This window comes from Amphiprion ocellaris, chromosome 1 (assembly GCF_022539595.1).
Source record: "Amphiprion ocellaris isolate individual 3 ecotype Okinawa chromosome 1, ASM2253959v1, whole genome shotgun sequence".
Lineage (NCBI taxonomy): Eukaryota > Metazoa > Chordata > Actinopteri > Pomacentridae > Amphiprion > Amphiprion ocellaris.
Genome location: NC_072766.1, coordinates 17,536,507 through 17,562,503, shown reverse-complemented (window position 1 = coordinate 17,562,503; position 25,997 = coordinate 17,536,507). Strand labels below are relative to the sequence as shown.

At 38.8% G+C, this 25,997-nt stretch overlaps 1 protein-coding gene across 2 annotated transcripts in view; it reads left to right on the top strand.

Moving 5' to 3' along the window:
- The window catches only part of esrrga (estrogen-related receptor gamma a), a 153,851-nt gene that overhangs the window by 10,194 nt on the left and 117,660 nt on the right, over positions 1-25,997 (top strand). Inside the window, exon 3 of one of the 2 annotated variants that reach the window (XM_055011366.1) lies at positions 25,741-25,833. The exons of the other annotated variant lie outside the window; for it this stretch is intronic. The gene's annotated coding sequence lies outside the window, so the exon portion shown is untranslated. The remainder of the gene's footprint in view (positions 1-25,740; positions 25,834-25,997) is intronic. 2 annotated transcript variants of the gene reach the window in all.

Sequence of the window (25,997 nt, the reverse complement as noted above, 5' to 3'; positions counted from 1 at the left end):
AAGCATTTCTCATGGCACCACTTAAGTTTGTTGAGGATTGTTTTAAAGTGTGATAACTTTGCTTGAACAAGAGGTCTTTGCGACTGGCTAAGCAGTCAATCAAGCAGCATGCTCCAGAATGCATTTCTTTTAAATCAGTAGTTTTTAAAATGACCAATAATCATCATTAGAATAATTAAAATGAAGTGTCAAGACTCATATGTGTCATGAAAAAAATTATGCAAACTGTAACTTGAATGTGATGAACTTTTTCACTCCGTAACTTAATTATGGCTGCAGTTTCCTTCAGTCTACAAAGGCTATTAGTGGAACAACTTGACGTCATTTTGCCTTGCCTTGGCTTTACTCCTCATCCATGATGGTTGCTGCTATATAAAAATGGATAATGTCTGATGGATAGAGGCCACATTCAGTCCTATTTTCTTCAAATGAATGACGAGGCTGAGTTTAAGGACATGGTGCAATTGTCGGTCACCGGCCGGCCTTAGAAAGGTAAGGGGATATTTTTAACCTGCTGCATCACACCCATCCAGAGGTAAGACAGGAATAACTAGAACTGGACAGCAGTAGTGGGTCTAAAAGTAAACTGAGGCTGTGAGTGGTTATTTATAGCGTCAAGGGTCACATTCTGTCAGGACAGGTCTATGCCAAACAGTAAGAAATAACAGTGAAAAATATACACGCGTATATGAGTTGCAGGCAAAACCAATTAGTATGCACATCTTTATAACCTTATAACAATTTCAGTCTTACAGTAAATGCCCCTACATGTATGGCCAAAAATGTATTAGATAAAACTGATATTTGACTGTTTTCTTTAAACAAAACAAAACAAAACTGTATGTGTGTGTGTCACAGGAGGTATTTTTGGAGAACAGACTGTTTGCTCTCAGTGTGACTCCAGTCAGTGTTCCATTTTCATGAATCATATCACTGACCGAGATACACCAGTGTTTCTGCACATACTCACACAGAGATATACAGTCACACATAAAAGCTAAGGACTTGTGGAGATACAGAGTAGTCCATAAGCATACCTCATACCTCAGCTGGACTGAGACTCACCTACGCAAGTAGAAATACAGAGATCAGCGGCTCCAGACAGATGTTAAGAGGGCGACTACCTCCTCCCAGACAGGATTCGTTCAGACAGCAGCATGAGCTGTGGCAGCAATGATGCACTATTTCTTAAAAAAAATTTAGGATAGTGTGAAAGAACTGAGGTGATGTAGGCTCATGTGTGATAATAGCAAAATTATTGAATCAACTTTATATAGACATCAACCCCATAAAACTCAAAAGGAAGCGCCACTCAAAATCTATTATTCATTCTTGTGCCCACCTTCTATAGACTTAGAAGACGGGCACAGAAGATAGAAGCTTTTAAAGAACTGCAGATACTTTTGCTCAGTGTTAATTCGCATTAGCAATATGGATTACAATGATGACTTACCTGAAGCTATTTTGTGCCAGAGTTAGCACAAAGACATGTGCTCTAATCCCAGATCCATCCATCCATCCATCCATCCATCCATCCATCCATCCATCCATCCATCCATCCATCCATCCATCCATCCATCCACTTATCAGGGGTCGGGTCACTGTGGCAGCAGGCTAAGCAGGTCACACCAGACATCTCCCTCCCCAGCAGCACTAGGGGATCCTGAAGCGTTCCCAGGCCAGATGAGATATGGCACTTAAAGTCCTTCACTTGGGGCAGCAACTCACCCCCGGTTAAGAGGGCACAATCCACTGGTTTGCAGCAGAGAACCATGGCCTCAGGTGCTGACTCTCATCCCAGTTACTTTGATAAAGTTTTAATATGCAAATCTAGGGATTGAATCCATTCGCTTTGATCATGGTTAGCATCACTTTAATTTTTATGGAAAGGAACAACTACGACTTAAATTGGCATTAAAGACACAGTGTGACTTTCCATTATGAATATGTTTTCTTACCACAAAATTGTGTTTCTTTAAAAACTGCTTTATTGACTTGAGTGAACTCTCAGAGGTTCATTCAGTCATCTCATCATTTAAAGAACTCAAATTGGAACAACTTTTGCTTGTAAATTTAAAAGTGGAGGTGACCTGAGTGCCAAGTGGTTACAGCTCATACTGCAAGGCTGTAAATGGCATCAACCAGTAAATCCTTGGTTCAATTCATAGCCAGCCCAGGCCCTCACGGCATATCATTCTCCTGCTTCCCTTTCCTGCCTTTCTTTTCTCTCTTCACTGTAACTATCATAATAGGATGGAAATGCAAAACTACAAAATGTGATCTGAACATACACTCCCCTCCAAAAGTATTGGAACAATTATTTTTGCTGTAGACTGAAAAAATTGGGGTTTGACTTCAAACGATAAATATTCAGCTTTTATTTCCAGATATTTACATCTGGATCTGATACACAACTTAGAAGATAGTATTATTTATAATGGAACACCAACTTTTATGGTAGTAGTAAAGTATTGGAACAGGTTGACTTAAAATAGATTAACGTAAATAAGACTTAATATTTAGTTGCAAATCTTTTGCTTGCAATAACTGCATCAAACCTGTGACCCATTGACATCACCAAACATTTACATTGTTCTTTTGTGATGTTTTTCCAGACTTCCACCACAACCTCTTTCAGCTGTTATTTGTTTTATGGGGTTACTCTCTTCAGTCTCCTCTTTAGCAGGTAAAATGCAGCTCTGTCAGGTTTAAGTCTGGACACTGACTTGGCCAGTCTAAAACCTTCCACTTCTTGCTCCTGATGACTTCCTTTGTTGTTTTGGCAGTGTGTTTTGAGCCATTATCTTGCTGCACGATGAAGGATCTCCCAATCAGCTTGGTTGCATCTTTCTTTAAATTGGCAGACAAAATGTTTCTGTAGACTTCAGAGTTCATTTTACTGCTGCCATCATGTGTTACATCATCAATGAAGATTAGTAATTTTTGAGGCTCATCCCTGTACTTTCCGGCAAATTCTTGCTAATGAGTGTTTTGAATCTTTCGATGTAGCCTCTATTCTTTTCTTCATGAAGTCTTCTGTGAACATTAGATTGTGATACCTTCACTCCTACCCTCTGGAGGTTGTTGCTGATATCACTAACAGTTGTTTTAGGGTCTTTCTTTACAGCTCTTACAATGTTTCTGTCATCAACTGCTGCTATTTTCCTTGGTCTACTTGTTGGACGTCTGTTACTTAGTCCACCAGTGGTTTCTGTCTTCTTCAGGACTTTCCAAATGGTTTTACTAGCTATGGCCGATGTTTGTGCAGTGGCACTGATTGATTTTCTGTCCTCTCTCAGCTTCACAAATACTTGTTTTTCACCCATAGACAGCTCTCTGGTTTTCATGTTGGTTACACCTCTAACTATAGATGCACTCTGCACAGGCAAAACCCAAATCTGAAACTGAATGTAGACATGGAACGCTTTTTATTGTTTGAATAATCGATGTAATAGGACACACAAGGCAAACAAAACACACTTGGCAATCACACGTTCCAATACTTTTGTTCTCATGAAACATTGGTGGATTCAAACAAAAGGTGCTATCTTCTAAGTTGTGTTTCAGATCCAGATGTAAATACGTGGAAATGAAAGCTGAAATGTTGATCTCTTGTCTCATATTCATTGTTTAATGCCAAACCCAAATGTTTTCAGTCTACAGCAAAAATAAAGGAATTGGCCTCACTGCCCCAATACTTTTGGAGGGGTTAAGTTGGAATAACTTGAAATCATCAAGCAGACCAACCGATTGCATTATGTTCCTGTGTAGTGTTTAACAGCATGTCCATGAATGCATGTACTCTAGGTCTGAATGTATGTGATATTTTTGTCTTGACGTATGTGTGTATTTGAGCTAGATGTATGGTGAAGAGTTCTAGTTTCAAAGCTGTCATTAATTAGCTGGAGATCGTACAGTCAGCATTAAGAAACTGATGGAAGAAGAAAGTCCAGTCCAACTAGCAAACACACATACACATACACACACACATACACACGCACACACACACACACACACACACGCACACACACACACTAGTATGAGTACTGCATCCACAAGGAGGCATCAAACAATAACGCCAAAAGAAAGCAACTCAAAATGCAGACTTATCAGCTGCTAGAAAGCACTGAGCTCAGTGGTAAACTTAAAGCAAACAAACCAACAATTCTCTTGAGGAACAATATCACCAGAGACTGAATTTCTCTTTTGTTGTACCATGTTTGTCAAAGTTAATGCATGCGATTGTTGGTAATGCAGTTACATGTTGGACTAAATATGACTAGACTAGATATTCATGGCGCAGTATTAGACAAGTATGATTTATATCAATAAAACGCAGTAAGTGAAGCAGTTCAAGAGGATAAATGCTAACAATACTCTAGAGAAAGAGTCATACATTCACTCAGCTTGTATTTATCTGTCAGCTGCGTTGGCGGGCCCTCTGGAGACGAGGAAATACACATTCAAAAATAAACAGTCGTACTTCCACTTACTTGCATACAGAAAACAAACAGAGACGCAGTGAGCAGAGGAATGCACTCGCAAACACAATCAGTATACAATGCATCAGACAGGATCCATACACAATCTGTTCAGTTAAACTCACATCTATGATTATTTAATGTCCACAGTGTGTGTGTGTTCCCCCTCCTCTCTCCCTTGAGTATTCTCGCCTCCTCAACCTCGCTCAACCTTTCCACCTTTGCACATTCCCCTCCTGACTGAAACTAGGGCTCCCTCTTCTTTCTTTTCCTCTCTTTCTCCCATTACTCTGTCTCTTGTTCTTGTTCACTCCACTTTTTTTCCCTTCTTATATAGATATTCTCTCTCTTCCTCTGTATTGAGATACCCCCTCACAGCACCCCCAGTGACCCTGTCCATGACCACTGACCTCAGGGGTAAATGCAAGGTCCCACCTCACCAGGAAATAAAGACATTAGCTTCCTCCCACTGTCTGACCCCGCTCACCTGCCTCGTCTTCCCTCACCCCTTCCTCCATATCCCTCTCCCTAAATCCCCTCTGTACCGCCTCCTGTTCTGTTTTCTTTTGCTCCCTCTCAGCCATCTCTCTCAACACTGTTTCCTTATTGTGCCTCCTTTCACCTGTCCATTCATATTCTTCCATTCGCTTACCATTTTGTTTATATGATTTTCACCAGCAAGACAACATAGACAGTCCATTCAGGCGAATACTGGCATTTCATTCATCTTTCATGTACTTCTAGAAACATTCATGATTACTTGGAAATATCTGTTTAAAAAGTTGCTGTGGAAATGGAACTTTAGCAACTTCAAACTGAAAGAAATGGTGTACAGTTGTTTAATATGTTTTTTTTTCCCATGACTTGAAGACAGTGTAGCCGACTTACTTTTTAAAAATACTGTCCTATTTTTGTATGTGTTTTATCCAGTATGGAGACACGGGATGTTATAGTAACCTTTGGATATGTATGTATTCCTCATGTTGGAGCTTTTTTTTTTTTTTTTATTGTAAAACAGCACTCTTTTTTCCCTTGAGAGACAATCTGCTCCATATGTCTACTGTTTTTTTTCTTTTAGTCTGTAGCCTGAAATCATATTCAAACTTCTCTGGACTTTTTTCTTTCCTTGCTGACGAGCTTAAGAATAGATTTTATGTAAAATCTGTAACCATCCTCTCTATCAGCAGAAGCTTTGATTGACAAATGCTTATGGCTGTCATTGTAGTTCCTGTTAATGTAATGTATGGTTAAAATTGCTAATGCAATGAGCTGTTGTTCTCCAAAATGTTATAACAAAGAGATTACAGTGTCAGTTTTCTTACTTCCAACTTGTTCATGTCTCAAAATCCAGACTAAACTCTTCAAGATCATCAGAGTAACATATTTAAATTCTGTGTTTCGAAGGTTGTAATGTCATTCTGAGTGTATTCTGAAAATCTAGCTCCTCAGTAAGCTAAAAACAAACTCTAAATGAGTTGGAAAGGAGGGCAAACATGCTAAACATTCCACTGAAATACACTTTGAAAAGCAGAAGTGTTAGCATACCATTTTGTGAGGTGGATTGTGTTGCATTGTGTGTGTGTGGTTGGGGGTATATATTTGCTACTTGTGCATGAGCTACCAGGACTTCTTTGCATGTGTGCCTGCATCATTAGTGTGTTGGTTTTTCATCCACAGAGTTTAAAAAATCGTGTTCCCATGAGATTACTGTTCTTCTTTCCCTCACTCCCTTGTTCCTGAGAGGAGAGATGGAGAAAACATTTGTCTAGTGCAGTTGTTAGCAGCAGCAACACAAGTCAAGCATGTCACCTGCGTGTAGCGCTTTGCTTTATGCATATTCATAACTTTTTTCCCATCTCAGGATATAGAACACAAACACAGAGAGAAAACACTGTACATACCTCATCTCTTTCCTCACTTCTCTCTACTCTAAATCCCTTTTACTTCACATCAAGATGTTTCTTTGAATTTTACAGAAGCTAGAAATTTACTTTTGCTACTGCATGAAATAAAGTAAATGTGGGGTAGTGAGTGAAAGAGGGAAAAATATAGTGAAGCAAAGTTGTTTTTCTTTTTTATTGCCAGGATCATTACAGCTTATTGTTAAAACAGTGACCCAAAGAAGCATTATAGCTTAATTCAGCAAGCATCAAAGCATCTGAAAGTGCATAGACCTCCTCGTCTCACCATAACAGATCTCCGTTACAAGTGCATAAACTGAGGGCGGGTTATTTCTGGTCCCCTTCACTCATATGTTTTGATGCAGCTAGGAATGCTCCGGCCACTTTGTCCTTGGCCTGGTGTCTTTGTACAGCATCCTAAGCTCTGAAAGGATACCCTGTTCCTCACCAAATTTCTAGCGATTTTTTTCAATCTGACAAGTTTGTGGAGCAGCTTGTATGTTTTTCTCCACAGCACTATAAAGATTAAATCCTGTTTAAAGCCCAGAAAACATGTCAGCTGAAATGCATCACAGTGTCCATGTATCCATGCTCCATTCTGGCAATTTCAGGAGGATGAACTGTGTCAAAAGCTTGGTACTGGACATACACTACCAGTCAAAAGTTTGGACACACCTTCTCATTTAATGTTTTTCCTTTATTTTCATGACTATTTACATTGCAGAGTCTCACTCAAGGTAAAAACTCAAAATTATAGTTTATACTTTACTTAATTCTGTATGTGCTCATTCACATATGAATGAACACATGGAATTAAGTAATTCCATATATGAATGAACACATATGGAATTAAGTAAAGTGTGAAATAAGTCAAAACATGTTTTATGTTTTAGATTCTTCAAAATAGTCACCCTTTGCTTTGATTACTGCTTTGCACACTCTTGGCATTCTCTCGATGACCTTCATGAGGTAGTCACCTGAAACGGTTTTCCAGCAGTCTTGAAGGAGTGATGAAAATAAAGAAAAAACATTCAGTGAGAAGGTGTGTCCAGACTTGTGACTGGCAGTGTAATTCATAGCTTTCTTTAGAGTTGGGCAAGAAAGTTAAACTGTCCACCAAGAAAACAGCAACAATAACAAAACAGTAAAAATTGTTACATATAAAATTGCTCTATTTACACCAGTCAAAACTTTTAAAGCATTATTTATAAGCATAGTTCACTGAATTACTCTTTCAGTGGAGTTCAACTCTCACTATGTGCAATATAAGCCTATTCATAAATCCTGCTTTTAAATTATAGTGACATGAGCACAAATTATTCCATATTCGAGGCAAATAAATGAGCAAAATGTATTCTGGCCATTGTCAAAGGTGTTTTTGTACCTAAACCAAGGACTTCCCATATTTTTTAGGTTTCGTTTTAAGGTCTAATTGAGTTTCCTCCAGTTAGTGAAACAGCGCCACTCTGTGTAGCGATGCGTCAGTTTGTGCGGTGAAACAAACAGGTGTGGGCACAGTCATTAGAGCAGAAACACGGTGAAAAACTGTGAATTTATATTACTGCGAAACTTTGAAGTTTATTGTGGCGTAGAGAACAATATGAACGGAAGCCGTGTGATGTGAACGACATCGTTAATTTGACACAACCGCGATAGTTAGCAAGTTTTCCCGTAAATGCTATCAACAGTAGCAAACGATGCTACGCTCTTTCAAGACTCCTCAGTCCACCGTCATGGAGGACGGACACAGAAAACTTTTAAAACAAGCTTCAGCTGACTAAAAGGAAAACGGAAAGATAGAGAAAAAATATAGAGAAAGTTGTCCACTGGGCCACAGTTGTGTTTAAAGACGACTTGAACTTCAAATTGAGAAAAACGTGCCGCCGTTGCTGTACTTTTTCCAGCCCTGAAGGAATTACCATTGGTAAGTCAAATAGTCCCTTATGCCGCTTATCTTTGTACATTTTCTTGATTAGTTGTGCTTTTACTTTAAAATACTTTGTTGTGTTGTAGTTTGGAGTAATTTCTTTATGAGCTACTTATAATTTTTGCAACTCATGGCACATTGGCCCATTTTGGCTATGCTATAAACATACTGCGTAGTTATATTGCAGCTATATTACTGAAATGCACCTTACTTATTAGCTTATTGATATAACGAGGATAAACTTTTATAAAAGCATCCTGCTCAGTGAAGGCAGCAACACAATTTAGCAAGTTCCAGACATAATTAAAGGTCATAATATCTCTTCCCTGAATGCAGTTGTTTCGTGTATTATATTTTTTGTGTATTGTAGAGTCACAGCTCCTGGAGTTTGCCACTGCAGGCTGCTCAGACACTCAGCACCATGGACAGAGCCTGCCTGGGCTTCAGTTAGTGATTATACTGAAGGTTTCTTGCTGCAACTTTTTTGTCCTTTACCTGTGGGTTCACTATTAAAAAATACTATGTAGGTTATGAAGTAGGAGTATTAGAGAGCTGTGTAAGCCATGCACTTGATGCATGTGTTGACATGGATGTAACTTCTAATTGTCCTTAATTGCATGGTGTGTTATGCTGAATTTTTGTAAAGCTGAGTAGGTAGGAAGCTTAATAATACTGTTACCTGTAGTTTTTGTTTTAGGACATGTTCAACACTACTTTACAAGGCATCATATCAGTTACCCAGTTGTTGTTGACTTTCCTTAATGGGAATACCCACAGTTACATTGAAACAACGAGAGAGACGCCACAAAGGAAATTGGAAAACTTGTGAAAAGCACACACACATAATTTATACATCCTACTATATACTGTATGTATTGTGCGTGTATATAAACGTGAGAGAGAAGGGGTGTAGTGAAGGCAAGTTTGTGGGAGAGTTTTTCTAGCTGTGTGTTTGATTTGATTTGGTTTACAACAGATGGGCCTACTGTGACCCACAGGCAAATACATGCAACCCCCCATCCCTCCACACACACACACACACACACACACACACACACACACACACACACACACACACACACACACACACACACACATGGCACAGTACACTTAAATAAGCATACAATGACTGCAGATTTTCTGGTACAGAGCATATAACTATGATGTTCTTAAAGTCTTAGTGCTCTGATAGGCTTTTGCTATGATACATAATATAAAGACATATGCATGCGTGTACCTATCGGAGACAGTCTTAGGGGTTCCTCTAGTTTTACCATAACAGGATACTGGGCTCCAGAGTGTGAGCAAAATGGTTTCATGTGTGACCTTTTTTTTTTTTTTTTAAGAGTGTGCAGGTTCAAATTTGAACTTGTTACATTGTGCAAGTGCATGCTGATCATTAGGCTGTATTGATGTCACTAACCGGCACAGACAACTACTGTGTTAACCACAATGGTGGAAAGTAGTACTTTTATAACTTTGGTGTATTGTGGTAATTATGCTTAAAAATGTGGTCTTCTCGTGGAATGTAGAGCACATCTGCATGCGCTGCTCATAGAAAAGACCCCATGTAGAAAAAAATCACTCGGTTTCATATGGGACAAATCTGACATCAGAGAGCCCTAGTTTAACTCTCTTTAAAATAATTTTTGGTCACACACCTGACTGAGCACCATAGTCACCAAGCAGCAGTTACAGCAGCCTGCATGGGGGACGTCCAGGGAACATTGTCACTCGATAAGAAAATGTTCAGAAAATGCTGTGTTTTGCCTGTGACAAAGTGGGAGGTGCAACCAAATGAGAAAGCTGGTCAAACTAGTGCTACCAGTGAAAAACTTAGTCTGGAGCCCTGGGGTGTGTTATCAATATTCTGAAATCAGTGGTCAACTTAGGCAAATTATTTGTACTATCTGTCAGAATGATGCTCGTAGGCTCAATAACATAATGAAGACCATACTTACAGGATCCCAAAAGTATATTTTACTTACTCATTGTAACATACTGGGGTTTCAGTGACTGGTTTTTTCATTTTAACAGCATTGAATTAGAGGTTCTGGGCTTTTCCCGAGAGATATGAAAGAAGGTGTGCGTGGGCGTCATATTTGGACTACAGACAATAGTCCACAGACCCGCAGGGGAAGACATAACTCACACACCTACCATGGTTATTACCACTAAAGGTCAACACAGGTTAATTGGGAATGACAGAAAAAAGGAAGATGATACAAATAAAGTTTAAAGTGAAATTTAGGAGAGAAAGTGATGATTATGAATTTAGGTTAGAGGAGAAGAGGAAAAAAAGGAAAAAAGGCAGATCTGAGTTGAAAGAAGGGGAGTGTGACAAAGGAAAGAGTGATCAGATTAGATAAGATAAGAAGACAAGGAAAAGAATACAAGGAAAAAGAGGAGACAGTGAGGAAAGAAGACACACAAGCAGAGGAGAGTTGTGTCATGTAACTTGCAGATTTGAATAGTGGGCTAAACAAAGCTACAAACTGCAGCAACATTCATTACAATTACAGTTTATTGGAGTTTTGTACTTTGAAATTGATTCTTTGACACCCAATAATCTGTATTGTGATTGATTTAGATTTATTTCTCTTCCATGAATGTCTTTATAATTGTATCATATCTGCTTTTCTTGAAACTATTCTGTGGGTATAGTGTGGATATCTTCTCATTTTGGGCTAAGGAGATGACGGATGAAAGCTGTCTAACATGTTGCTCCAACATCTCATGTAGGTTTTCAGTTGGACTGAGACCTGATGACTTGGGAGGCAGTTGCACAATTCACACTGTTCTTATACTCATTTAACAATCCAGTGACTTCCCAGGGCCTGTATGGAAGCATCTTCATTTGTTGTTCTTCAATTAACTGCAGTGTCTTTTTGTTTTCTTTTCAATTTATCAACTGTCTCATAATTGGATGATTTATCAAAATTTTTGCTAAAAACTGCTTGCTGTTGGTACCATGATTCTGCTATCCTCTGATGCACATTTAGAAGTATTAGTTCAGACAAACTCTTCTTGTTGATGGTCTTGTTTGCCTTTGCTGCTTGTAAAGAGCCACTGGATCAGTTAATCAAGCTCTGAAATGGCCCTCCTAGTTTCTCTAAAGTTTTTAGAGCATTCATAATCACACATGTACCCCACTTAAACTACTGGTTGAAATAGGTAAACATACTGAGCACTGGGCAATATAGCGGACAAGTGCACCTCGGGATACCCGCAATGGAAGGCGAAGAGGTTTTATTGTCAAGGGATATGATCGGCTGAGCCAGAGAGGGAGCACACTTGATTGGTTCATGCAACAAAGCTTTTTGTGTTTTTGTTATGGTTCTCACATGGCATTTGCATGTAATGCACTAAAGTGAAACTATTAAGCATTCTACTGAATTATTTTCTTGTTGCTATTGAAAAAGTGTCTACCGGGGACACATATTGCCATCATTTTATTTCCAAGGCCTACTTTAGCAAACCATAATGTAGTTTGACTTCTACAACTGTTCTTTTTTAGCTTTGAGTCACAATCATGAGCATCCAAGGGACAACTCTTTCCTCTCTGTTGTGCTCCCACTCATACACTCACTGCTCTATTTCTTGCCGTCTGTCTCTCTGAGTGCTTGTCGTCTCTCCTCTTTCATCTGCACTGCCCTGTCTGCCCTCAGCAGTAAACCTGTGCTTATTAGAGAAAGCGAGAGAAACACAGAGTGATGGAGAGTGAAGGCAAAAAGATAGAAAGAGGGAGCACGGAAAGAAATAGAAAGCAAATTTTGCTTGTCAGGATTTCTGTGTGTGTGTGTGTGTGTGTGTGTGTGTGTGTGTGTGTGTGTGTGTGTGTGTGTGTGTGTGTGTGTGTGTGTGTGTGTGTGTGTGTGTGAGTGTGTGTCTGTGTCTGTGTGTGTGTGTGTGTAAGATAGAGCGAGAGGAAGAGAGAGAGATTTTTGCTTATCGGACAGGAAGTGGATCTCTTACAATAGCATTCTGACGTTTCCCCTTCTCTAATGTGGAAAACTGTTAAGATTCCTATTCCAGATATCATGCGCACACACATACACACACCCACGCACACACACACACACACACACACACACACACACACACGCGTCACAGCGGTGCAGATAAGATGCAGCTGCTGTGTTGGAGACAGAACCACTGAGTCAGCCATATGTATTCACAGATTTAAGACAATCACTAATTCACAGTAACACACAAGCGCACATACAGACACACAAGCATACATGAGGCTTACATACATTACATACAGTTTTGTATTTGGTATTCAGCTGATGCTCCAAATACAGGTATGCACACACACCAAACGTAGAGGTGGATAGAGGGAATGAACAGGTAGAGGAAAATAAATTTGGTTTGTAGAGATGGAGGAACTGATGTTGAGACAGAGAAGGCAAGAGGGAAGTTCACAGTCAAAACAGGGAAAAGAGATAGGCCCTGAGTGAAAGGAGAAATCAAAAACATACACAACTAATAGATCGTATTAACATAATTGTCTGTGTGTCTGTCACTGAAAAATAATCAAATATTCATTTTTCTACTTCATTGCCAGATTAAATGATTGAACAGTGATTAAATCCATCTGTTTTAGCTGAACATGAGCATGTAAGAGCTGTAGTCTTGTATTTTTGGAGAAACATCCTCTGATATGAAGGAGCTGATGCATGATTTGTTTAATGTGTAAATAAAAGGAGAAATCAGAAGTGCATGGACAGCAATAGTCAGAGTCGGTCAATAGATATGTAAGGAGAAGATTACTGGGAAATGAATAACTCTTAGGACACTAGCTGTTAAAAAAAATTGTTACAATATCGTAGTTTTAAATTTACTTTAATAAATAAATAAAATCACCTACATAACATAATCCTAGAGAGAGTTAAGGGTTGGGAAATGGGAGGAAATGCTGATTCCATAAGTGCTTTTCCTCATTCAGTATGTATAAATGATATCTTGTTGATAATATTTCTTTGCATAGATTACATTCATTCACTATTGATTTATGGTCACCACTTGTAAATATTTTCATGTCGTTACTGAGAAATCATCTTTTGTCACTTTGGCGTGGGGGATTGCTCTGAATCCTACAATACTGAGACTCAGACACTTTTAACATAAGAAACCGGTCAGGGCAGTTGCATATTCAAAATAGTTTGTTGTTAATTCTGTGGACAAAATATGATGCAGTTGCGGTGTTCCTCAGAGAGAAGGGACATACAAGTAAGAAGACACTGGCATTAAGGGAACCATGCTCCAAATCCATTAATGCAGCAACTATGAAAATGCATAGATTTGGAAAATATATGAAAAAAGCAAACAAAAGTAAATGTAAAATCTTCCTCCTAGGACTGCTGTTATGTCACTTTATATATTTTTGCAGATGAGCAAATAACCATTTACATTTTAAATATGTGATCAGTCTATCTAAATAATGCTTATTTTGAAATCAGCTCCAGTGTTTAATTAGATATGAGAGACCAACTACCTAAGACAGGCACGTCATCCTCACAGCTAACAGCCCAAATCCTTCAATGACTGATTGGTCAGTGTTTGGTATGATTTGTGGAAGAATGGTCTTCTCACATTAGGGGGTCTCCATATGCACGGATATCACCACATTTATTTAAACTCCATAAATACATTGATTAGCCACCACAGTAAAACCACTGAGATGAATGACCACCTTGTCACTTGGCATTAATGTGGATGTTATACCAGCCTAAAAGTTGCTGCAAAAATACAAATACAAAACGAAACTACAAAACAGACATTTGAAGTGTGACACCAAATTATGTTTTCCATTAGGCAATATAGGCTTGCACAGCATGGACATTATATCACTTGCCATCTTGGGAACTGCACTGTTGACTACAGGCAAACCTCAAATCCTCACATTTCTGAAAAGTATTTTGTCTACAGGCTTATATGAATCATACTCCAAGAACAAATATTTTTCTAACACAGTTGTTGTTTTTGTTTGAACCAAGAGGTTGAAACAAATAGGTCCATTCAAGCCCTGGAAGTTCTTCAGCAGTGTGTTCCAGTTGTAATGTTGTAATGTCTATGGTGAACATGAATATGACTTTTACCTCCAGAACCAGGAGAAACAGAAATAGCTTATCCTACTTCTGAAGTCTGTAGAATTTAGGTCCTTTCATTCATTTGCTGTGCCTCAACCACCTCACTTCAGTGACAAGGTACCATCAGATTTATATTTTTAAAATGTCAGTGGAATGCTTTTGCAGTTATAGACCCCTGCAGAGATCCAAGACAAAGAAAGAGATGGAGAGTGTTTTTACCAATAGCAATGTGTCTGCAATGGCTGCAGCATGACAAACTTGTCCATTTGTTCAGGGAGCTTTCACCACTGTGTTAACTGCACTGGTCATTGTTATGCACATCCGATTCCCCTCATTTAGATGCCACGCATGAAGAAGTAGGTGTTTGATCACATCTGATCTGCTGTAGCCGAACGACTTCCAGATGACAGAAGAAGCTTGTTATTTGGAATTAACTCTTTTTCAGACTCTTACAAAAGTGCAAGCTCTGTCTTGTGCTAGGCTTGTTCTGTTTGGAGATACCCACATGGAAGCTAATACGTAACACAACTCTATCATCATGGGTGTATGATATGGCACAGCCCTAGGCATGGCTTGTTGCCCTTATACACTGCAATGTTTTAATTCTTTTGTGATTTCATTTAATTATTTTATGTGGATTTTTTTATTTCTAAGTATATTTCATGGATATTTTTGCTATGTTCAACTGGTCATTAGTCTCAATCCCAATGCAAATTGGATATTTCTGCATCCCAAGGATATGTTGAAGCTGCTCACCTTACAGAATATGATTAGAAGTCAAAACAGTTGGCTGCTGTATGATTTAGTATTAGTATATTATGATAGTAGGCAGGCCTCAGCAATTGTGGAGCATTTACCTAATCTCCTGAAGTCTCACAAATCACACAATAAACTGACAAAAAGGCAGAATTCAAAAATGTGCTTTTCTGGGCATTCTGTATTGTGGGATTTATTAGGGGGACAAAAGGGGTTTACGGGGAGCGCTACATCTAGATGGTGTAACAGAAAGAGGTATGATGCAACAGTAAAGTTGTGTCCGAGTAAAGGAGGAAAGGTGAGACAGAAAGGATGACATCCTGACAGTGAGACAGAAAGGGAGACAGGGAGAAAACCCAAGAAAGTGTTGCTCGACTCATATTTTCCATCTCAGTAAACCAGAATGATCCCTCTCTAGTCCAGAGCTGTTAAAATGTTTACATTGTATGTGTGTGTGTCTGCGGGAGAGGCAGAGAGAGAAAGAGGGAGGCACAGAAGGAGTAATACAGGTGGAAATGAGGTAGGATGGGGTAGAAGAGGGCGTTCAGGTTTCTGTGTGTAGATGTGTGTGTCTGCCTGTAGCATACCCAACCAGGCGTGTGTAAGAGATGATCATCCACTGTACAAGTGCACGTTCCCCAAATGCTTGTTTTCTTGTCACTACAAACACTTGAATTGTCTGTCTAATGGGCCAAGCAGAAGCCCCGTGGTGTTAGAGTGTCTTTAATGCAAAAATTGAAAACCAGATAAAACCGTGCAGTTATGAACTTTTGTAAATTTAAAGTGGAAAACATATATTTTACTAAACCATGCTTGACAAAATTACACCTTAGGGAAGAAAACAAATGTTTTGTTGTTTTTTTTTTTATTATTAGTGGTTGATCAAACATTAGCTTTAAGCAAACATCTTTTCATTTACAATGAAAAATGAACTTTTACTAAAAAAAAATCCTTCTATCATCCCACATGAAACTGTGTTGTAGAAACAAACTTTTCAACATAACAAAGACAGAACTGCATCTTGGAGTAATTCTTGACTACTGAGTTTTAAGTCAAAAGTGAAACAACTTAAAGCTATACTTGTGGCTTTCAAAAAATGTATTTTTACTACACTTTGTAACAGACTGGGGCATTTTTTTTATTGTTGATTGTGTGACAAACCACCACAAATTCATTTATCATATTGCCTTAACATAATCCTTAAAATACAATTTTGCAGATGACTACAAAACAGCTGATATAGTGAATCAGAGATCAGAATCAACAGGAAGAATTTACCTACAAAAGCCCAGAAAAGCTTGAATTGAGTGGTGTTCCCTTTTACCCATGATGAAAGAGAGATCAGATTTTTATATGTACCACAGTGGGGTCGACTATTGTCTGACTGATGAACAAACAGCCGGGCCATCCCCAAATCCCAGTTGGAGTTTACACACACACTCACACACACATGCACACACACAGTAAAATCCCACTGTGTGTGTGAACAAACAGAGGATGAAAGGCAAGACAGCGAGGGGAAGAGCACATATAAAGAGCTGCTGTTTTATTAATGAACCTGGAAACAGGTTTGGGATTCTCAGGATGAGAGTGTGTGTGTGTGTGTGTGTGTGTGTGTGTGTGTGTGTGTGTGTGTGTGTGTGTGTGTGTGTGTGTGTGTGTGTGTGTGTGTGTGTGTGTGTGTGTGTGTGTGTGTGTGTGTGTGTGTGTGTGTGTGTGTGTGTGCGCGCGTGCGTGCGTGCGTGCGTGCGTGTGTGGTGTTTCTTTGGCTATGCACCCACACAACAACATGAACCAAGGTGGGTGCTTGGACTGTATTGACACACACACACACACACACGCATATACGCACATACACACACACACACATACACAGTCTCTAATAAATTCACCCTAATTCATTCTCTCTTTTCTCTGGGGAAGAGCCAGCAGTTTGCCTGATCCAAGGAAGCTTCACGTTACCTTCACTAAATAATTGATGCTCTCTCTCTGAGTTGCACTCACTTGCTCCTCTTTTTGCTCTCTGTGTATCTGTCTGTTTTTCTTTTTCTTTCCGTCTGGTTAATTTTTTTGTTTCTTTTTTTCTCTGTCACTGTGTTTGTGTTTCTTCTGTCTGTCTTTCCTTCTTTCTCTTCGTGTACCTACAGTACACACACACACACACACACAGACTCGGAGCTATAAAATAGGAATGCAATGAATAATTGACATGGCTAACTTAAATCAATGACTGAATCAGCTGTCAACAAATTTAGTTTAGGATTAGGTGGTGACATCACCACATGATTTCATACTGACTTGTAATGCTCTGACATGTAGGCATTACAGTTTAGTGGAGTGAAGCGTGCCGTGTGTGAGTCACGCCAAATCAGTTGACCAACTTCACTGTTGATGTGGACGAACACAGATGAACCAAAAATATTTTGTCGGAATTCATAATATAACAAAGCAAGATATCAGAAATAGCAGTGTTATAGCAGCATCTTACTGAAATCACAACAAATCACACACATTTATACACAAAAGCACACAAACAAACTTTTTAATTGCAAGTAAGCACATCAGCATGCACAATTTGAAAGCTATAAGCTGAATAATAGTAAGTAATTGTGCATTCATGGTCCGAAAAGTCGATTGTTTGTTTCACATATTGCTAAATATTATTGTACTAATAATTGATAGCCAGGTGTAGGGTTGGGCATTGAGAATCGGTGCCAAATTGGAACCAGTGCCAAAACTTTGATTCCAAAGGAATTGTTAAGAAACTTTTGTTTCAATTCTGCTTGTCCATTCCTAACCAAAAGTCACTCAACCTCGTTTCAAATTCAATTTCCAGGACACCATTGACCTTTAACGCATGCGCGATTGAGCCAGCAGTAATGCGAGTTGAACCGTCTCCTGAACTACACAGTGGTTCTGTTTCTGGACTGGACCATGCAGCACAAAGCCATACATTTTGTTTTCTTTAACGAGAATATGAGTAAGAGTAATGAGCTCGCAAGTTTAGGCATGGACGGCAGTAAACACTCAAAAGTGAAGCTGCATTTTGTTTGATGAAAAGATGAGTCAGCACAGTGCAACACCTGTGCCACACTTATTTCATGCAAGGGAGGACGATATACGAATTAACGAGTGCTGTGCTTGATGTGCCATGCTGAACTCTCTCGAGTCCATAGAAAAATTCAAGAGTGACACAGAAAAGTCACAGCTTATGTGATGAAAAGGCTGTATCCCTACTCTAAAGTCAATGCATGGACATTCAGGTAAACAAAGATAATAAATTATATCTGCCCGATTTGTCTCTACAAGAAGCATTTTTAAATTAGAGAGTTTTTATACCTGCTAGCTCAAACCAGGGTTTAAGTTTTGCATCTATGGTAATTGGTTTGGTTGAAAGTATGCAAGTGCACTAGGCACCATACACTAGGGCTGGGCCAGAATATCTGAATATCCGAATATTCTTTCATTGTAGTGGTATCTGAATATTCATTTTGAGATCCAAATATTCGGATACCCTGAATATTTAGTGTTTACTAAATTCATTCATTTAATGTCACAGTACAGTAGATAAACAGATCATTATTAAAACTGATCATTTATCAGCAGCAACCAAATGAAACTGTATGATTTTAATTTACATTCTCCATAAACAGTGTAAAGACAGCTTTGAGGAAGAATATGACTGAATATGTTATGGCTTGTCTATGGATTTAATACTTCCAATTAATTTTTTCTGCGAAATAAGAAGTTTGTTTTGACCAAGCCCAATAAAAGAATCAGAAATGAGAATCGTTAAAAACTGGAATTGATAAGCAGAACTGGAATTGGAATTGTTAAAATCTGAATGATACCCAACTGTAGCCAGGAGTTTGGGGAATTGGTGGAAGTGTTAGAAATTTGTATTTTTTCCAGACTTTTCCGAAAGCCAAGTCCCTTGTGTATGTATAGTATGTGTGCATGCCCTATATATTTCTCTCTGTCTGTCTCTCTCTCTCTCTCTCTCTGTGTGTGTCTGTGTGTGTAGGTGTGTGTGTGTGTGTGTGTGAGAGAGAGAGTCTGAGAGGTTTTTTGGATGAGAGATCTTCTCGGGTCCAGATGTCCCCCTCAAGAATTGAAACCATAGAAAAGTGGCTGCATTTAGAAAGACAGCGTGTGTGAAAATGATTGTGTGTACATGTACGTGCTTCTACACTGTGTGTCTGTATTTCTAGGCGCTTGTGTGTGTGTGTGTGTGTGTGTGTGTGTGTGTGTGTGTGTGTGTGTGTGTGTGTGTGTGTGTGTGTGTGTGTGTGTGTGTGTGTGTGTGTTTGTGCAGGGACCTTGTTCCCCCACTACCATAGGGATGTGACCCCACTAACCAGGGGTTAAGTGCTCCTTCTCTCTTTCTCCTGCATTCATCTTGTCTTCTCTCTCTTATTCTGACATGCTATTCCCATTTCTTTACTTCCTACCTTTGCATTTTGCTCATTTTCATTGTCTGACTCTGCCGAGGTTTGTTCACTAGAATGCGGCTACATCCCATTCACATTCCATGATCCCTGTGAATAAGTTAGCCTTCACTTTAATATAGATTTGTGGTATTGTGGCTTCCTATTTGTCTCTAAAACAGGTTTATTTCATGAAGTAATATTTCTAGAGCAAGAGGTCTGAGGGAACAGAGAGTGTCATTTACGTTTCCTGGTACACTTTTTAAATTAGTCCGGGGACAGTTAGCAATTAACTCTGCACATTCTCTGGCCACTTCAATAGGTACACCTGCACAATGCTAGGGCAAATAAACCAATGACCTATAAGACGTTAACACATACCTTTTTCCCCACAAAGCTTCAAACTCTTTTTGTTCATTAGATGGCTTCTTTGTTTCTCGATAAGAAATAAATATGGAGACATATACTATAAATGGTCAGTCCTTTTATGTTTGTGTTTGCCCAACAAGCCCTTTAGTTCGCTCAGGTTTCCCCAAATTAGTTTGAAGGGTTTATTCATACTGCATGGATGCATGAATTTTGACTTTTCTTTCTCATTTATCCCCCTGGAAAGTATAAAAAAAAGTATCAAAATAGCACAATTAAAAGTGACTGTCTTCCAGTTAAAACATTGTCTATCTAGTGTAACATGCACACAGTTATACGGCTAAGTGGCATAGTAACTGAAGCAATAAATAATGTCATTCAAAACATATTGCAAGTGCATAACATTTTTGGTGCACATATTTTTATTCTCACTGTGTAACCTGCCTGTGTGTCACACTCAACAAATCAACTGGATTTTATTGTATATAACATTTTGTATAGCCAAATATATGCTGTAGAAAGCAGTAAAGTGAAATCCAAAGCAGCACTTGGTACTGTGTGTGTGTGTGTGTGTGTGTGTGTGCGTGTGTGTGTGTGTGTGTGTGTGTGTGTGTGTGTGTGTGTGTGTGTGTGTGTGCGTGTGTGCGTGTGTGAGCATGTTTTTTGCTGGTTAGTTCTTTGCTGAGAGACCAAGAGAGTCAAGAGTCCCTAATCCTTGCCATCAGAGACTTCTCAGCACCACACACACACACATGCACATACACATTCACCCACATTCTTATCAGCTTGCCCAGTGAACCATTATGATGTGGTGTGTGTGTGTGTGTGTGTGTGTGTATGTGTGCACACGCATGTGTGCGTGCACTGATGAGGGGATACCAGTCTTCCCATGACAGAGGTAATCCTGTTCAGTGGCAGGTCTGTATATTCCAAGTGGTATGTGTGTGTTTGTGTGTTTCTCTCTGTATCCCATAGCAGCAGGTCATAGAGCCCAAATCTACTGTCTGCTTGTCTTGCTGCCACTCCGCCTGTTAGTCTGTCTGTCTGACAGTTAGTCTCTCTACTCCTTTTGTCCCATTGTGCTCAGACTTCTGTCCATCTGCACTGAGGCAATTGTGTCTTTTTCTCTGAGAGGGCTGCTATTAGTGCTGATCCTAAAGAGAGTCAACATACAAACATGGTGCTTGATTGCTGGCGACTATGATTACTGACCCATCAGCCGCCTAAAAAACATAGAAATTGCAGATTAGAATATTCTGTTTTTTTAGAGTAGTTCTGTACATTTTAATGGAAGACAAATGGTGAAAGCTTGTTTTGTTATGCAAGCACCTAAAGTTTAGTTTTATTCTTATGTTCTTGTTTATGCTTTTAGATGGCAGCCTAATTTCCAGCTTACTGATTGCTTTTCATCCCTACCAGAACCATATAAAGTTACGAATGATGCACATGATGATATCTTCTGCTCTTTTATGAAAAGCTTTTCAGTGATGTATGAGTAAGATGCTTATATTGTAAAACAACCAAAGGAAATGTACTTTTTTTGTTAATGTACCAAACACAACTTTGAGCTTGTACATGGCTGTATTGATGTAAATCAGTGTGTTGCTGTTTGTAAGTATATTGCTGTGCTGCATGTCCATGTGTGAGTATGGTTGGATGCCAACTGTACATTTTTAGTCATCCTTGTGCATGTATAGGAGATTCCTGTAGCTGACTGAATCTGTTTTGAAATATGGTCGAGTTTAAGAGCCAGTGTGTTAATGTGCACATTAACATAGTTTCAGATGGTGCTGTGTATAAAATTGCATGTTTGGTTGTGTACTCTGGTGTGTTTTGGGAGTATTGCAGTGTCTGTTTTTCAGGACACCAGCGGGGGGCTAATGGAACGGCTTTGTTGATTTAAAAGAATTACCAGCCTCCTTCGCCAAAATCAACTCATAATCTGCTTTACTGGCACCACTCGGCTCACTGCCACACCATTGACAATACCTACCCACACAACACGCATGCGCACACACACAGACACACACACACAGATACTAATGTTGATCAGCCAAACACCACTACAAGACACTAACTCTCTTGTGAAAACTGACTTAATGAAAAGGGAGAAGGGAAAAAAGAATGGTGAGAAGACAAAATACCAGTGAGACAATAAGAAAGGGAGAGAGGTGTGAGGTGAAGCGACAGAGAGGGAGGAGGGCAACAATGGAGGAGTGGGGGTGAGACACATGGAGTGAGAGCGAGAGATGAGATGCTGCAGGGTTATCAGTGATTAACAGTTCCACCCTATAGAATGTTTCTTTGGACATCAAAGAAAGAGCTGCTTTTTGTTTTCCAGGCCTTGAGTATAACCCTGTTAGGAATGTAGTGTTTACACACAGACAGAAGAACACACATGCACCAAGTTTAACAGTGAGACATAGAGGGAAGCATGCAAGGGAAGATGGCAAAGATTGAAACAAGGAGGAGGTTAACGGTGAGTGTCAAGAGAGGATGGGGAGGGAAAGATGGAAAGTAGAAGAAAAAAATGAGTGACACCATCAAATGAAGAAACTTTATTAATTGCAGCAAAATATTTCATTCATTTTTTAAAAGCAAATGGCAGTTCCAGCGTATATGGTTCCGAGAGCAATTCATATGCTCTACATTAACCTGCTTTGTTTTACAGCATTTATCTTGTCATTCATAAGCATAGTATAATCTTTGACCAAAGAATGATCCAGCAAACCTGACATTATGTCAGGAGAAACACAGCAATTCTGAGCGTTAAACTATTCTTTCTCTACATGTGCAGGTTCATGTTTTGTCAGAATAACAGATACCAGAAGCCATTTATTCCAGTGGAGGGTGAATGGCAGATGTTAAGCGAGTCTTGCTGCTTTCTGGGCATTGGATCTGCTGGCCACCAGAAGATAGATACACAATATTTCCAACCTCTGCATAGAAAATGGAAGTATACAACAGACTGTGGTAGCCACTAGGGATGTAAAACTACATCACTCCGATGAATATATCAATTCAGTGACCAACGATACAATGGCATCAATTGAAAATCCAAAAATTGATCTGTATTGCGCTCTGCCACTTAGGTGCACATTTATATTGAAATTCCTGTAGCATGTTCATGGCACTTCTGCTTTATTAATTACACACTAAGAACACATGGATTTGTTTATATTTTCATTGTTGTGAAACTTCTTATTTTGTTGCTGATATCGAAAAGCATGTGAGTTACTACTGTTTCTTATTTCAGTGCATCGCCAGAGAGGGACAGAGGGATGGATAGCTAGCTAGTGATTCTAGAAGAGTGGACTTTTGCATTAAAGTTTACTCAAAAATCCCACAAATGCATCCTGCTTTAATGGAAATGTCTTTAGTCTTTAGTTTTATTTTATTTTTTTCATAATGTATGATTATTAAAGAGAAGCTCTTTAAATTTTAAAAAATAACACTTGCACTTAGAAGTGGAAATTATGACACCTTATAGTGAACAACAGGTTTATTTTATTCATTTTAAAAAGAAAAGATTGTTTTTCATTTCATTCTATGTTTGTGATTTTATTTTCTTGTGAATTAATAATATAAATGTAATTGATTGTGTTAATGGGCATATATCATCTCATATTGATAGCAGATGCCTGAATTGAATCAAACTGAATCAAAATTGTACTGTGGCATACTTTGTGATATATGTAAATATCAAATTGTTGCTCAGAGAACTGATACATTGAATCGTAATAAAGTCTGTAATTTATACCCTTAGTATCTCCATCAGAAACAAAATTGGATCTGCAAAACGAATCGCTTAATTGATTGTGTGATTGATAATAGGGATCATAGATGGATACTGTATATTAGTCTTTTTTTTTTTTTTTTTTTTTTAAGAACAATTGCCAATAACCAGCTTGCCCCAGTCCTGCCTCATGTTCTCCCATCTGCAGGCTGACTGGGACGCTGTTGTGTCCTTTGTTGTTGATATTCAGCTGCCTTTCCAGTGAGGTTCAGATCAAGCAGACAGACTCCAACCCCACTGGCTTGGACTGCAGCTTGTGACAGTAGTCCTTCTTCTCTCTGGGAGGTCTGCTGTGACCTGGAGGGCCACTTCAATTAGAACCTGCAGCAGGTGAAGGATTTATTGAAGAGGAAGCTGAATGGCATCAAGGAATTTCACAATAGTGACCTGGCAGCTTGTACTGTAAACAGAAGACAGCTTAGTGGACAAGATCAACATCTTTAAAGAAACGTTGATGCTTCTTGAAAAAAAAAGTTCACTAACTACTAGTTAGAACTTTCAGGATAAAATCAGATTTGCGAGTTGGACGTTTGGCATTGTTCACCACTTCGAGTCATCATATAATATAATCTTTTAATGACATCACCCATCTCTAATAAATATTCAGCAATGATTAATCTTGTAGTATTTAATTTCATTTTATTATTTAGTTTTGCGGGTACAGTGCACGCTTTAAAGTAATCACATCAAAGTTAGCTAGCAGCTAATTTATATCTGTTGCCTTGAAAACAACAAAATAACAATGTTTGGGCTTTATTTAGATTTAAAAGCACTATTTTAACTTATCTGTCTTTTGTTGTGATTTATGCTTATTTTTTTGACCCAAATGTACCTTTATTAGAAGAGTGTTGCTCATGATTACAAATGTACTTACATTTGCCATAGATGGACATTTCTATATTCATGAAAACCAAAATACTTACACAGCGCTTTGTGTTTTTGTCAGAATAACTTTTATAGACTTTCTTCTGTGTTGTTTTGGTGGTTCTGTTCTTTTCAGTTCTGTTAAACATAGGGTGAGATAGCAGCAAAAGCTGTGCATGCTACAATAGAAGGCTATTGTACAGGTAACATGAATACTCTCTCAACAGAGAAATTGTGATGGAATGAATGGATAGTCTGGGTATGTGTCCTGTAACATTAGGTACAGTACCCAGCACACTTACTCAAGAAGCTGTAAGTCATGTCTTATGATGTATTGTATCTAACAGTTTCTTAAAATTTTGTATCTCCTAGAGGTCAGCTTATTGAGAGAATATCAGTGAAGCCTTGGAAAATTATGCCATTCCCTTGACATAGAAAGAGTTTCACTTTATTTGTGGTTGGAGCTTTTTTGTGTTCACCATTAGCAACAAGTGGATGGATTTTGCTTATTGTTCAAATGCCCACATATATCAAGATACCCAAAAGCAATAGTGAAGACAGCCTCTCAGCACACCCTTTCACATACATACACACATTGTCTCATACTGGTCTCCTCATATCCACACATACACACACAGAAGTAAAATGCTCCATCAAAGTACAAAAGTGGAGCAAGAGAGGGAGATGGAGAAAGAAAAAGGGAGAGGTCTGAGATCTGAGAGGAGAGGAGACGAGAACAATGGCTTTAAGTCTTGACAAACACTTAGCCGAGGCCTTTAGACTAACACTTTGGAGCAGACATGTCTGCCTGCATACCAATAGCAAATACTGTCATTCCCCATCTAACTCAGAGGCTTTTGATGTTCTATTCACAGAGATAGAAGGGAGGTGAAGGAGGGGATGGAGGTAGAGTGAATGCAGTGAAGGGAAACAAGAAGGAATGGAAAAATTAAAGAAAAAAGTTAAGGAAGGAATAGAGTTAGATGAATGAGTGAAAAGAGTGAGACTTTTAATTTCTTTAACAAACTACGATATTGCCATCTGACATTTTCCTGATTTCTTCTCCTTTTTGTTTTGCTTTTTTCCTTCTGTGTCTCTGTATCTATCTCTGTGTATCCAACAATATATAGATCACTGCAGTAAGAATAAGTGTCAAAGAGAAGGAAAAAGAAGAAGAGGAGAAATGATGACATGGAGGATGGATCCCTGTCCATGACATGATGGTACATAATTTGCAATCTTAAACATGCCTGTCTGTCTGTTTCCTTCTTTCTCAGAATAACTCCACAGTTTTGCACTTTTTTCTGTTTTCAGTTGATCTTATTTTTGCTTCTTTTATCAAACATTGTTAACACTACTATATGAAAATCTTTGATCCCTACAGTAT